Source organism: Mauremys reevesii, linkage group 2 (assembly GCF_016161935.1).
Source record: "Mauremys reevesii isolate NIE-2019 linkage group 2, ASM1616193v1, whole genome shotgun sequence".
Classification (NCBI taxonomy): Eukaryota; Metazoa; Chordata; order Testudines; family Geoemydidae; genus Mauremys; species Mauremys reevesii.
The window spans coordinates 85,411,008-85,425,583 of record NC_052624.1 but is presented as its reverse complement, the minus strand read 5'-3'; the positions used below and the strand labels follow the sequence as shown (position 1 = coordinate 85,425,583).

The 14,576-nt window shown below is 38.3% G+C and overlaps 1 protein-coding gene across 8 annotated transcripts in view; it reads right to left on the bottom strand.

Moving 5' to 3' along the window:
- Positions 1-14,576, bottom strand: part of ARPP21 (cAMP regulated phosphoprotein 21) — a 265,503-nt gene that overhangs the window by 176,266 nt on the left and 74,661 nt on the right. For 5 of the 8 annotated variants that reach the window (XM_039524293.1, XM_039524287.1, XM_039524285.1 and 2 more), the window contains exon 1: positions 10,752-11,177. The exons of 1 other annotated variant lie outside the window; for it this stretch is intronic. The gene's annotated coding sequence lies outside the window, so the exon portion shown is untranslated. Of the gene's footprint in view, positions 1-8,788; positions 8,856-10,046; positions 10,068-10,751; positions 11,178-14,576 lie in introns of those variants that run through there. 2 more of the 8 variants (XM_039524291.1, XM_039524286.1) reach the window with 2 other exon arrangements.

The window sequence follows — 14,576 nt, the reverse complement described above, 5'->3', positions numbered from 1 at the left end:
AAAGCATGCATAATCTTCAATTAATGGTGCAGGATCTAAGTTTATCCAACATTTATATTGTATATAATACAATACAAATCTCCATATAATAATTTAACCCAATTCTTATTACCCAAAAGTGACAGCTAAAGTTACAAACTACACTTTGTTCAAAAATGCACTGCATATGACCATTATTTTATGTTTTGTTGTAGCAATTGCAGCATTTCATGGCCACACCTTAGTGAGCAGTCCACAGCCAAAGAGCTTGCATGTAAAATGCCTTTCATATCACAGAAATGCTGCAATAGCCTCTCACAATTTTGTGCAATTTCCATTCTACTTTGTTCTTCGAGCAACTGAGTAAAATGAAGGGATATGACAAATATTACTGATCAAGAATGAAAAAATAACCTACATTAACGGAGAGAGACATCAGGACACAAAATCCTCCAAGGAGCATCATAAGTCCACGATTTCACTGACATCCGGAATCTGGATTTAGATCTCCAAGTTAGCAGAAGGATGTATAAAAATTCATGAAACTAAACAAATTAATTTTAGCTGCACATCTGAAGAGGCTCCAAAGCATAAATTATTCCTTAAAAATTAAATTGTAAGATCTTCCTTTTTACAGACAAACGTATCAGAAATAACTTGTCTGGAGAAAATGCATATTTTTAGCTTGACCATGCTTCCTCCTAAAGATCCAACAAAACAAACATGAAGAGCCTGGGGATCTGAACTCCTCCACTCTTTGAAATATGGTGGAATATTTTGTATAACATGCTTTAAAACAAACTGCATCCCATAGTGCTTTAAAGAGTTAAATAATTCAGGACTGCCCATTGCATCAAATTACAAAATAAGTGTAAGTTCATTGTATGATGAATAAAATACAATATAAGGCATGTAATTAATTTCAGAGAAAAATTAAAAGGCATCAGCAAAAGAGGGAAAATAAATTCTGAGATATTTGAAAAGTGCTAGAGAGTTGATGAGATAAAGGGAAGCTGTTTCAAGTGGCACAATCTGAAAAGGGACAAGCACTTGCACTAAGGGTAGTAAGACTGCATGAAGAAACAGAAAGTTAGAGGAGTGGAGGGGGACTGGTAGGGAAGTAGAGACACAGGTACAAGTAAGCAGAAGAACGCAGATGAAGGATTTTAATTTATGATTGTTTAAAAAAAATGTTTAGCATGAGAGGTTCTCTGTTATTTAACTTACTACATTTTTGCAGCCTAGATGCGGATCTCGGGCTGCTGGGGGTGCTCCTGACCCCCCCCGGCTTCAAGTTGTTTCCATCATATACAGGGTTTACAGTTTGGTTCAATGGTTCCCAGTACCTCCACTATACAAATATTTCCAGCACCCCTGTTTTTCAGAGATCCTTAAAGAAAAGGAAGGTCTTGTGATTCAGGTACCGGAGTGAGACTCAAGAAGACCTGGGGTCAATTCCCAGCTCTGCCACATGCTTCCTATGTGACACTGGACAACTTACTTAGACTCCCTGTGCCTCGACCCCCCCTCATCTGTAAAATGGGGACAAAATAGTATATCCTTCCTCCCATCCACTGTCCATTTTGTCCATTTATATTGTTGTGTAAACTCTTTGGGGCAGGGACTGTGTCTTATTATGTCTTTCTACAGTACCTAGCACAACAGAACCCCAACCTTGGTCAGAACTTCTAGCTGCTACTAACACACTTCAATGGAACATGACTATCATGCTTCAAAAATTTGTAATGTTACTTTTTGATTTTTCCTTGTTCTAATTCTAATCAAATATTTAGCAGCTATACTCTCTGGCTAATAAATTCTGTACCAATACCAATTACACTTGGAAGTGCCCCATCTATTGTGTTATTTAAAGGAAAGACTAAAGAATTATATGTTTGCTGTAGTTTTGCCTGGATTCTTAGTTGATTAGAACTTGTTGAAATTTTTCCTATTTCGCTTAATTTTATTTATCAGCAAAAAACAAAAACAAAGGAGAAAAATGTGAAATGCATCTTCTTTTTTCTGATAAGTATTGATACTGTTTTATTGAATTTAGATGTATAGCGGCTTGCAACATTGATAAGGACACAAGATGCCCAAAGAAAATGCATCTTGGCTTTTCATCCCCTCCCTGGATATTGAACATCATGACAACTGAGAATAAAGTTAGTAATGACTTTTTGACCATAACATTCTTGAAGAAGTTATATGTAAAGGAACAATCATATTTAAGGAGTCCCCCTCTGTTCCCCTTTCTGGGGAAAAAAAAAAAAGTACATACATATGCATGGAGAGTAACAAATACATCAGATAAACACATGGCTTTGAAAAAAGACATATGTCTGCCACATTCTTCTCCTGAATTGTGGGAATGGGAATGGTAGCAATGCAGTAGAGGACAAGGCTAGCTAAAAGGTGAGCAGACGGAGCATCCATGGGAACTAGAGCTCAAACATTATAGATACCTGTGCATCCACAAGAACTTGACAGCCAGCCATGCCCCCTCACCCCCCAAACACACACACCCCTCCATCTCTGACAGAACAGTTTATATAGAGTTTATATAGACACAGTTGGCATTACATCATGCACAGACCTCATTCTGGCCTTGTATGCAAGGGTAAGTGTCACCTCGAGTATATGGACCCCTCAACATGAGCAGAACAGATCAAGGACAGAGTATACCCCTATACTTCTTCTTGTAAAGCAATCCGACATCTTCACTGACGCATCAGTGCTAATTTATTTTTTTAATATCTGCTAAATATGATTCTTTAGTTCCATTTGCAGCCCACATAGTAGTCCTAGGTAATCCTTCCTGTTATTTATTATTATACCATAGTAACTAAATATATTAATATATAATACCTTGGTCAAATATGATAAAAATATACTAATTTATTTTGACCTATTCTTTGTCCTTCCCCAGCAATTGTATCAGAACCAGAAATGGGTTTGCAATTGTCTACAATATTTTGGATTATATTGTGCTGGAAGCAGATAAATGAGAGCATATAGTCTGACAGTGTACTTTAATATGCCTTTTTAAAATTTATTATGCTTACTTTACAGATCTATGTAGACAATTTTTTCTATCATTTGAAGGTGGTCTTAATTTTTCTGATTTTTTTCTGAAAGCATGAAAGTCAAACCTCCTTCCTTTAAAACATGATGGATTATGAAATGCATGATTTATAAGTGATAAAACTATCAGAGATATTTCCAGGTTCACATTAAAATTGGTGGCCTACTGTAAAAAGTGAACAGTTTATTTGATGTGTTTCTCTTAAAACTTTTATGACATCATACACTTTTCTGACTCCATGACAAGTATTTTCTAACACATTAAGCAAGCTAGTTCAAATTATTCTTAATGTTATGCCTCTGGTAATAAATTTTGAAGGTGGCATTTCACCTCAGAAATGGAAGAGTATTATTTTACACAGAAATATAATTAAATTGTGTGCTCAAATGACCTCCACACCTTGAAGGTTGGTTTGCACCGCAACAATTCAGTATTTTACTTTCAGTTGCGGTAAAGTAAAAGTTCAATCACATGAATGGTTGCACTGTCCTAATTCCCCATCCCTGTTATTAAAACCTACATTACTATAATGTTTAATATAAGACCACCAATCAGGATGTCCTAGGTAAAATTCCCCATTGAAATCAATGGGACATTGATTAGGTAAGTGCTTGCACTATCAAACCCAAAACTGTAAAAGGATCATCTGACCATGAACAATTTGACTATTACTTATAAAGTTGATATGATGGCTGTCATCATTGTAATTCACACACTATGGTCTCATTCATCAGAAAAAGTCCATCACATTCTCTTTACTTTTGGCCACATTGTGACACCCAGGCTGATGCTAAACGGGGCACAGCATCACAAGAAGCCCCATTACAGTCAATAAGACTCACCATAAGTAAAACTGTTACTATCTGATCCTTATTCTGTAAATCAGTCTTTTCAACCTGTGGTACATGGACCCCTGGGGGTCCGCAGGCTATATCTAAGATTTACAAAGTAGTCTGCATCTCCATTCAAAAATTTTTAGGGGGTCCGCAAATGAAGAAAACGTTGAAAACCATTGCTGTAAATGACAGTCAGAATTTGTAATATGTTCTAAGTATATCTACTGTGTTCAATACAACAAAGAGTTCAACTCATAATGCAACAAAAATATAAAACACTGCAATGTACAGGAAATTTAAAATGTACCAGTGTGCTGTTGATCACAGGATTCACATTACATATGGAAGCCTTATTTTCACAAATCTAGTGAAATCACTGCTTTTTGCCAATTAGGTACTGGATAAAAAGAAGCCTGAAAGCAATTGGATGTTCACATATTTGATTTGGGTATTTTAGCATAGAGTGAGAACAATAGGACAAAGACAGCAAAACCTGGTGAGCCTGGAACAAAAATTGTGCATTTAAGTGAGTCCCCCCACCCACACACACACACACAACTTGGGCACTCTTCCACTGTCCGTCCTTCGATTCACAAGCTTGAGGACTTTTGGTTTAGAAAAAGGTAGCTTTTACCCATCTGGGGACTTTTCCAAGCTCAAACGGCTTTAATATTTATTAAATGTTTATACAGTACCTGCAGTTGATATATTGCCTATAACAAAACTGGAAACATATCAACAAGCACTAAGATATTGGAGGGGTTTTTTTGGTGGTTGGGTTTTTTTAGTAGCTTGCCTTCCCCCCCACCGCCCCTTTAAATTGCGAGTCACCACCTGGAAGGAAGATCAGAAGCAGATGTCTTATTCACTGCAAGTACAATAAAAAAAAGTGCCAGTTTCTCTGTGGGCAGCTCTTTATGTTTCACTTACCAAAAAATTTTACTTTTCCTCTGACAGTTTAATATACAGTATGTGAACGATCACAATGAAATTTTGCCATGAAAACAGTGATATACAGTTACTGTATCTAGAAACCTATATTTGCTTACAAATTACACAGAAATCCATTGCTTTACAACACTAGCTATCCAAACCATAAACGTGTTCCCAGACATTGCTGCGTGTGTGTGTGTCTGTCTGTGTTTCAGTTAAAACTGTGTTGTATTATATCTGTATAGAAAAAAAAAAACCTCATGGCTTCTTGAAAATGTAGTAGAAAAACATATTACAGTATCTAAGATTTTCCAACCATGTTTATCACAATGGTGACTAGCCACTTAATCTTAAAATTCCCTTAACTGATGCCTATAAAATCTAAAGTCTTGTTTATTTTATTTATTCCGGCTTTCTCCGTCTCCCTACATTAAGTTCCTTTTCTCTTAGTAAGAATTAATTTAGGAGTAGAAATGCAAATAAACAAACATCATATGACATGTGTTTTCAGATACTGGCTTATCATATTATTTAGGTATCTAGATATAGCTAAAGTAATTCCATTAAATATACCACTGTATGATCAAAAATGGTAAACAGATTTTACAGCTTTCCAGTAATATCCTTCTTCTAGAATAAATTTAAGTATGTATTGCTAAAGTATTACTGGAAAGACTGGAAATTGTGTTAATAAAAAGGAAGAGCTAGGTACACAAAACTGTAGTATAATTAACAAAAAGCTTGTGTTAGGACAATTTTATGAGGACCCTGTGGAATTTTTTTGCAGAAGTGTCACTCTCAGCCACAGTCTCTTTTCATGAGCTTTATGAGCAGATATGGCAAACATTAATGTATATGTTTTGTGTGTTCTTAGATTCCAAACAAAAAAAAAAATCAAGCTAAGAAAAGATATACAAAACATTATACTTACAGAGAAACCATATGCAGGAAAATGCTACTGACAAATTTACATAGTGTACATCCACCACATGTTCTAATCCATGGAATCTACAATTGGAGGTACTCAAACTGGAAACCCAAGTCAAGCAAATATAAGTAGCTGTATGTAAATGTTATACCTAAGTATTTTGGGCCTCTGTAGACAAACTGGTACAAATTCCGCAAGAACAGAATGCACAAATAAGTTATTCACTGTCCCAGTAAAAAACAGTACCATAAGCTTCACCTGTCTTTTATTTTTCTAGAAAAGCATACACATCATTATAATATTGACCTTTCCAGCTAGCAAGCAGTTAACCTTATGGTGGAATTTGCGCTACTGCCCTATAAAAAGTATCCTACAAGAAACATTTCTCAACATGGAATTATCAACTATCCAATTCATAACTTACAATGGCATACCAATGGGTGGGTGTGTATATATATATGTGCTATCCCTAAAAAACTAAAATTATCAGTTATTCAGACCATTGATTACTTCTGTCAAAAGGTGCCTTGTTCGCCAGTTAGGCACAATTTTTTTTAAAAATTTAAGCAAAAATAATTATAAAATTATACTACTATACACACAACATGATTTTTAATGTAGTTTTATTTTTATCTATGTCTTTCTGAAAGCCATTTTGACAGCATATCAGAAGTGCTAAAACTTTGAAAAAACAAAGCAACAGCAATAAGACAGAAAGCATTGTCTGTTAGTTAAAGCACAGGAATGTGAGTTGGGACAGGGTTCTTTTTCAGGCTGTGTCACAAACTAGCTATGTGAGTTTGGACAGGTCGCTTAATCACTTTGTGCCTCAGTTTACCCATCCTCACAATGGGGAAAGTCATACTTACCTGCACCACAGGGATGGTATAAGGCTTAATTAAGCAAACTTTGGGATGGAATGTACTACAGAAGTGCACATTACCATATGCAAAGATATGCTTGTCTGTATCTAGTGTTTCTAGGACTTCTTCAGAACCGCTCACTTTCCACTGGAATGTACACAATCCTTCGCACTTATGCCTTTTAATTTAATATATGTTTCATTCTTCAGGATGAAAACCAGTGACACGCTTGCTTGAGTTACTACCTGCACAGAACAAAACTTCACATCTAATAAATGAATGAGCAAAGGGACAAAAAGATTTTGCAAGTTGATTGGTATTGCAGTTACATTAATTTTCAACTGACCAATCTTTAATAATAAATTACTTGAAAATTCATAGCATTCCCTTTAAATGATCATTTGAGTTACAAATTCTCTTTACATCTAAATAAAGACATTGGGCTAAAAAGACTTCCATTGTTTTCAACAAGCTTTGTACCAAGCTATTATTTTGTGAGTGCTCCCTTGCACACACTATATAGTTCCTTACTCAGCAACTAATCCCACAGAAATCCATGGTGCTACTCATGGAATAAGCGGCTACTCAATGTGAGTCTGGATAGTAGAATCTGGTACATTATAAATGGCAGGCCAGATCATCAGCTGGTGCAAATCAACACAGCTCTACTAAAGTCAATGGCGCTACACCAATTTACAGCAGCTAAAGATTCATCCCGGTATTTGTGACACTGATGCAACCTTTCAACCAGATCCCGCAGTCCTTCTGTGTACTGGGAGCTTTGTGTGCACAAGGAACTCAACATTACACTCTATGAGAAAGTGATTCTCGAATTAGTGTTCCTTTTTACTCATAATTCTAAGCTAAAATACTTGATTAAACCATATTACACTCTAACTGGGTGGAAACCAAGAACACATTGTAGTTCAAAACTTCTTATATCCTTTTAGTTTTCTTTTTTCGCTACCCCATATTAGTGTTTTATTAGGCCAACTTGTGCTTGCCTTACCTCATGCAAGTAGTCCCATTGATGTCTTTGGGATAACTTGCATCCTTAGAGCAAGCTCAGTTTGGTGTCTGATTACTCTGCACGAGTCAAGTTTCAAAGACACTTTTGTACTATAGTTGTGTTATTTCCTACAATGAGAATTGTGTTAATTTTCTCATTGATTTAATTCTGTTCTTTATATTGTCTATGTCATTTCTTTTCCTAGGGTCTGATCTCACAAATCCTTGCTCAAGTGAATATCCCTTACTTGCATACTTAACTCCAAGGCAATCACCAGGACTACACAGATATAAGGACTAGTTACACGAATGTTTGCAGGACTGGACCCTAAAAATTACTTAGACCAATATTTTGTAATACTGTAGGGACAGTAGCGGGAGAACAAAATTATTTTATATGTGACATCTTTAATCAAGGACTAGCCTCTTTATACAATGCTGGATATGTGGATTGCTGCAAACAGCCAATGAATATTTTTCTGGTTACAGATTTATGGAACACTTCCCCATAAAAAAAAAGCATTTTAAAAGAGTATCTAGACATATATTTGCATAATGATATTCACTGTAATAAAATCTATAGGTATTTTCTTTTCCTCACATATATCACTAGAGGTTTAGAGTTGTTTGCTTTCTGAAAATATTACATGCTATGTGGTATTCATTGAAACAACTTTTAAGTACTGAAAGGCAGAAAAACTCAGAAACTTCTGCTTCTGACTGCTATCGCCATAAAATGTACACCATTTAAACAATAGAAATGAGCACTAAATTCACAAGAAAACATGTACATTTAAAAATATTTCTTATAATAATGTTATTTCATCATTAAACATTTCACCATGAAATGATCTGCATCAAAATGGGATAATTTTCTTTAGATGATATCTTTGTATAATGTCAGAATATACAGATTAATCAATAGTTCCGTAAAACAACAACAATTTCTATCCACTGTTTACCTCTTCTACAACTTTTAAGGTACTTTTTTATTTTTAAAAATTCTTTTTAGACCCTCCCCCCCCAAAAGGGTTTATTTAAAACATCAACTCAATCAGCTTTTTGTTATAATTGAATTTTCATTTTATCTTAGATTAATATAAATATATTGAAAGGATTTGAATAATAATCACCATATCCCATTGTCCACCTTTACCTTTGCAATTTTCCTTTTGCAGTATCCATAACCAATCATTGCTCTGCTCTTCCATTATGCTTCCTTCATTGCAGAGTGAGGAGCTTCTTCATTAAATAGCATTAAAAATAGAACACACCCAAACTCCCAAGCGGAGCATGCTCTAACAGTGCTAATGCCACAGTTCTCAAGGTAACCATGCTCAGTTGGGAACTGAGAGGCAAAGTCAAGGTGAGATTAGTAATTTGCAAGCCTAATTGTGCACACAAACTTGCCTTGATCCGTGATGAAGACTGTTAAAACAAAAATCAGTGTGCAGTTAAATTACGTGACCGAAAAGTTGAAGGCCAGCTTAACAATTTTCCCCTCCTCTCCACCCCAACAACTAACTTTAATTCTTTGTACTTGGTTAAAATTTGCAAAGACTATTTTGGAGGACTGTAAGAGAAATACATATTGATTCATACATCTAGTTAAGTGCAGTGTCAGAAGCATCACAGCGGCAAATCAAACCACCTACTGTGTTGATATCTGCTCATTTGGTTTCATTACTCGATATGTTTACAGGACTGTCGTGTTACAGTAACACTGGGATGCATTAAAAAAAAAAAAAGCAATGTATACAGCTGGGGAGCAAGGAGACAACAGACCCACTATAGAAACATGAACCAGAAACGTGGGGATATTCCAGGTGGTTGAAACAGTAAGTAAAATAAATAACAATAATAACAACATTAACAAAGTTGCACAAGAATGGGTGCACAGAATGAGTACATGCCTTGTTTATATCTATAAACAATGCAGTTGAAACAATACACATTCAAATATGCAAAATTTTAATAGCACAGTAACATTCACTATTTATGAACATGGAAAACTGCTAAAAAATTTAACATTAAACGTATGGCTTCCAGACTATTATTCTCTTGTATGATCACAATATTATAAAATAATGATGCTAACAACGCACATGGTACATGTTTTGCCAAACAAAATTACTATCCAGTAATACTCAAGTATCAAACCATTCCAAATGTTTTTCCTTCTAGCAAAGGTAATACAAAAATCATCCCAATTTTTTCATTAATTTTCACAGGTAAGTTTTAAAGCTTTGATTACTAAAACAGTTGTTAGAATGACTACGTCTTTCTGTATTTCTTATTTAAATTGCTATTTGAAATTTCCCTATAAATTTGAATTCAATTTCTGAAAAGCAGACTGGGGCTAATTATTTTAACTTACTAAAATTGGACAATTACTATTACCCAAAATGCCCTACCATAAAACAATGCTCCTGAAAGATCCTGCAGCACCTATTACCACCTCGATCATCTTCACGTTTGTATTCCCCCCAGTTTTAATGTAATTCTTAAATTATCTGCCATCTGTTATTTACTGTGCGACGCAAATGAAACATTTATGGTCTGAATAATAACACTGCATATAGCATCCACTTTATATTTAGCTATCAGAAATGTGTCCGACCTCACCAGGAAAACTTTCTAAACATCTGTCCATATCTTTCCATGTGAACTCTACACAAGGTACAACACTGCATACAACATCAAGAAATGAATTAAAAGTCTTTTTAATGGCAAATTCATATTTTATTGTGTAAAAACCTAGATATTACAGTGCTCCTGTGCAATACTGTTACCAGTCTAGCAATTTCAGAACCAATATCCCCCTTCCACTAAAATATGAATCTAATGTTGTAAATATCACATCGTAAAGAAAGAGCCTTGAAGTAACCATAGCTCATTGCATACTGTATGCAATAAACACGAACCTTTGTTCTATTTCTCTGCTACTCGATCTCCAACACTTAAGCCACGCTGACCTCAAAAATTAAAAATTTGGGGGAGGGCGAGGATGGTTTCAACAAAATGACAGAAAACACATGCGAGGGATGGGGTGGGGGAAGACAACATCGTAACAACAAAGAACACACAGCACACGGATGCCCACAGCGTTTTGGATTTACCTTGCCAGCACCCTGGATCTGCCCCCAGCTTCTTGGTGGTGTGGGGCTTTTTTGGCGTGTGTGTTTATGTGGCGGCAGCTCTGGTGCTGTTACAGTACAGTGGCTGTCTTCCCGAAAGACATGGTCTCTGCCGCCGCCTCCTCCTCCTCCGCCTCGCCCCCTTTGCTACTCGGGAGGAGACGCTACTTCTCTGGGCGCATGGGTCTGCCTGACTCGCCGAGCGGGCTCCCACTGCCTCTCTGTCTCCCTCTCTCTGCTGCGCCGCTGCCTGTCCCGCCCTCTCCCTGCCCTTTATGGGTCCCTCTGTCTGTCCTCCCTGCGCTGCCTGTCCCCGCGCTCTAGCCCGGCTCTGGCTCTTATCGCGGGCTGTGCTCGCTCTCTCTCTCCCTCCCCGCCCGCCTGCCTGCCTGGCCCCTCTGCGCTGCCTCGCTCGCACTCTGCGCTGCCCGCCCGCGAGGCTGCCTCTCTTTCTCCCTCTCCCCGCCCACGCTGCGGCGCGCGGCGCCTGGGACCCGAGGCAGCGCGTTCTGCTCGCGCCGGATCCGCTCCGCTCCCCGCGCGCTGCCCCGGCTCGTGCTGGCTCGACCCCCGGCCGCCGCGGCCGCTGCCATTGGCCGGGTCGTGCCCCCCCCCAGGCCCTCACCCTTACGCCGCCGAGAGGGAGAGGCGCTGCCCGAGCTGCGGCGTGTGTAGTGTGTGTGTGTTTCCTGCACGTTGTGCCATCCATTCACGCTGCCCCCCGCCCAGCCCCGAGCAGACAAAGCCCGCGGACACACTAATAAGGAGAAGGCTCATTAATCTCTGGCAATTTCTTGGGTTTGGCTCACACACACACCCTTCCTTTCCGCACCCCTCCACCCCACTCCAAAAAAAAAAAAGTCGCCCCTTGACGCTGGAAGACAGTTTAGCGCAGGTTTGGAGAGAGGAGGATTAATCACTATTGTTGGTGGTGTTGCTCCGTGAAATTTGACAGCATCTGCACTGATCAGCGGAGCTGGTGGAGGAAAAAGACACTGCAGCAGGTTGTTGGGGGGAGATAACCCCCTGAAAAGGGGGCACATGAATGATCCCCTCTTTTCCTCCCTCCCCCACCTCTGCAGGGCTGCAGCTAGTTTCTCCTTTGATCATATTTCTTGAAGAGTTTTGCTGCACACAATAAAGCAGAGAGAAACATTTCTAAAAGATCCACCCTTTTGACAATTGCAGCCCCGTTTGCCCACTTGAATACATCCAGCTGTTCATTCTGCCCCCAGCAGAGAAAAGGGCATTTACCTCTTTTCTAGATGGTTATTAATATGCACCAAAATTATAGCTGTACTGTACAATCCCAGCTGTAATAGCCATAGATCATTTAGAGCAGATCCAGTAATTCAGCTGCTGGAAATGCATGCTCTGTGAATAATCGTGTATATAGTACAATGCCCCATATTACAATAACCTGAAAGGAGACAGAAGCCTCTAGTAGTAACTGTCATTAGTAATCCTGTAAATGAAAAACAAACAGGAAATAAGCATACAGCACAAACAAGTAAAATAGTATGAAATATGCTGTTCACTTTTGTCTAGAGCAATACAGATAATCTAACTTGCACACACAGAGATTGCTTTTCTAAGATAGTTTTAAAATGCACTCTTAGTTATGTATTTTAAAACAAAGTCCTTTGTCACAAGATACAATTCTCCATGACCACGAATGTAAGAAAACTAATTTACAAGGCAAGTGAAGACAACTACACCGAGGGGCAAAATATTTGCTTTATGAAAGATTATCCTGAAGCCCTGGGAATCGCTCTCCCCTTGGAAGCCAACACCTGCTTTTAAAATCAGAGTGTACTGTACAAGTATAACAAGCAATGAGCCACAACAGGGTGTACGTTAGCCGACTGTTGGTGCATGCCTGAAGTGATCAGAGGCGTTCAGCCAAGTGCACCAAAAGCCTACAGTTCTAATGCATCTCCTGATGTGGCTTATTCCTATTAATGTATGGCTCCTTCCACTTTAAATTTCATTATTTAACATATTCTTACACTGTGAAATATAACTCATAGTTCAAACAAAATAGCTTAGAAAAGGTGATAAACAATCCTTATCAGGGTGAATAGTTCCTCATGACAGTGCAAAGGTGTTTTTTCACGCTGGGGTAGTAAGCTTTCACGTTTTATATACAGGGCAGGTTTAGTCCCTTTGGCTTTACTTTTAAAATGTTTGCTGTGCCTTATTATAGACCAAGTGTCTATTAGAGCTAATACGACTTTGCATGTAAATACAGAGGGCCTGATTCTGCACAATGACACATCTCATGTATCCAGTGGAGCAAACCAGTTTTGGCACTTCTACTGGCCCACTTCCTTCTTAGCAGGCTATCCAGTGAAGCAGTGAGAACTCGGACTGCATTAGGATGTTGAAGGATCACTCATCCCCTAACCAGACACTGCAACATCTGCCTGCCTGCAAGAGAGGGTAGGGCGGGCAGAGGAAGTGAGAGAAAGCAAGCAAGCATAGTTAGGTGGTGTTTCCAGACTCTGTTATTACACATAATGGATATGCAAAACAGCAGAAGAGCCACTCCACGGGTTATATGGGTGATTTCTGATGGGGGAGATGGAAATCTATGGATGTTACATTTGGACTCTATGTGTATACATACATACAAGCTGCAGACTTGGCATTCTGCTCCAATCAGCCCTATGGGATAATATCTGATGGTGGCAGTTTGCTGTTAGAGCTAACATATGTTGCATGTTCATTTTCTACGATTTGGTAAACATTATTTATCAAATGCTAGAGAAAAATATCAGCTCCAGCAATTTAAATAAAACACTCTGAAAAATACGAGTTGTACACAAAATCAGATATGCAAATTAGTCCCTGTACTAGAAGCTCCAGACCTGGGAAAGGTGACTGGTGCCAAACACATCTGCCCCCATCCTGAGAAACCCCCTCAGACCTTTTTATAGTCAGGTATGTGTCTTACATTTTCAAAGACCTGAATCAATGTATCTTACTTCCCTCTTTAGAATCTGCACATAGAAAGAAAAATCATTAGCTATTTCTGAGAAGTGACACATCAGGACCACAGTCTGCTGCTCCCTGTGCTGACTTGTAACACACATAGGGACAAGTTTTTTCACATATGTCAGGAGTTGTGTCTGTAAGCAGGGCAGAATTTGGCACATAGTACTCAAGACAAACTTTTCAGAACTCTATCGTGCCCACTGCTATATTTTGCATAATCTGGGTTCAGGAGTATTTAAAAAATGATATCTAGACCTAAAATCTCCACTGGAACCTTAAGATTTAGCATGTTAATTGGCCTGCAGTGCACACTTGAGGCTCTAACCCTGCAAACTGCCCTGTGCTTGGAGGATTGGGGTCTAAATAGGCCAGATGGTGCAGTTCTTACACACACACACACATATCCCTCCCTCCCTTCCTCCCATTGACAACAGTGGAAGTTTTGGCGTGAGCAAGGACCATACATGATATTTGTCCTGATATTTTCAAATTGAGTGGGCAAGTCATTGTGCTTGTGCTCTGTGTCCAATGTAGATTGATATTTATAAATCTAGAAAAGTAGTTTGGTTTCCAAAGCATAAATTAGTTTAGAAATGTGATATGTATGTATATGCACAGAGATTCACACCTGTACTCCCTGAACTACTGTGCTATTATATCATACAGTCATTTTTAATATAATATTATGAGCTTGTGTTACTGGTTGCACATTTCCTTAGGCTTTAATCATTTTGCAGTGAAAGCTAGGTAATATGCAAAATACACATTGCAAATGATAGTTTGGAGATCTGGGATAATTTGGATTAAGTT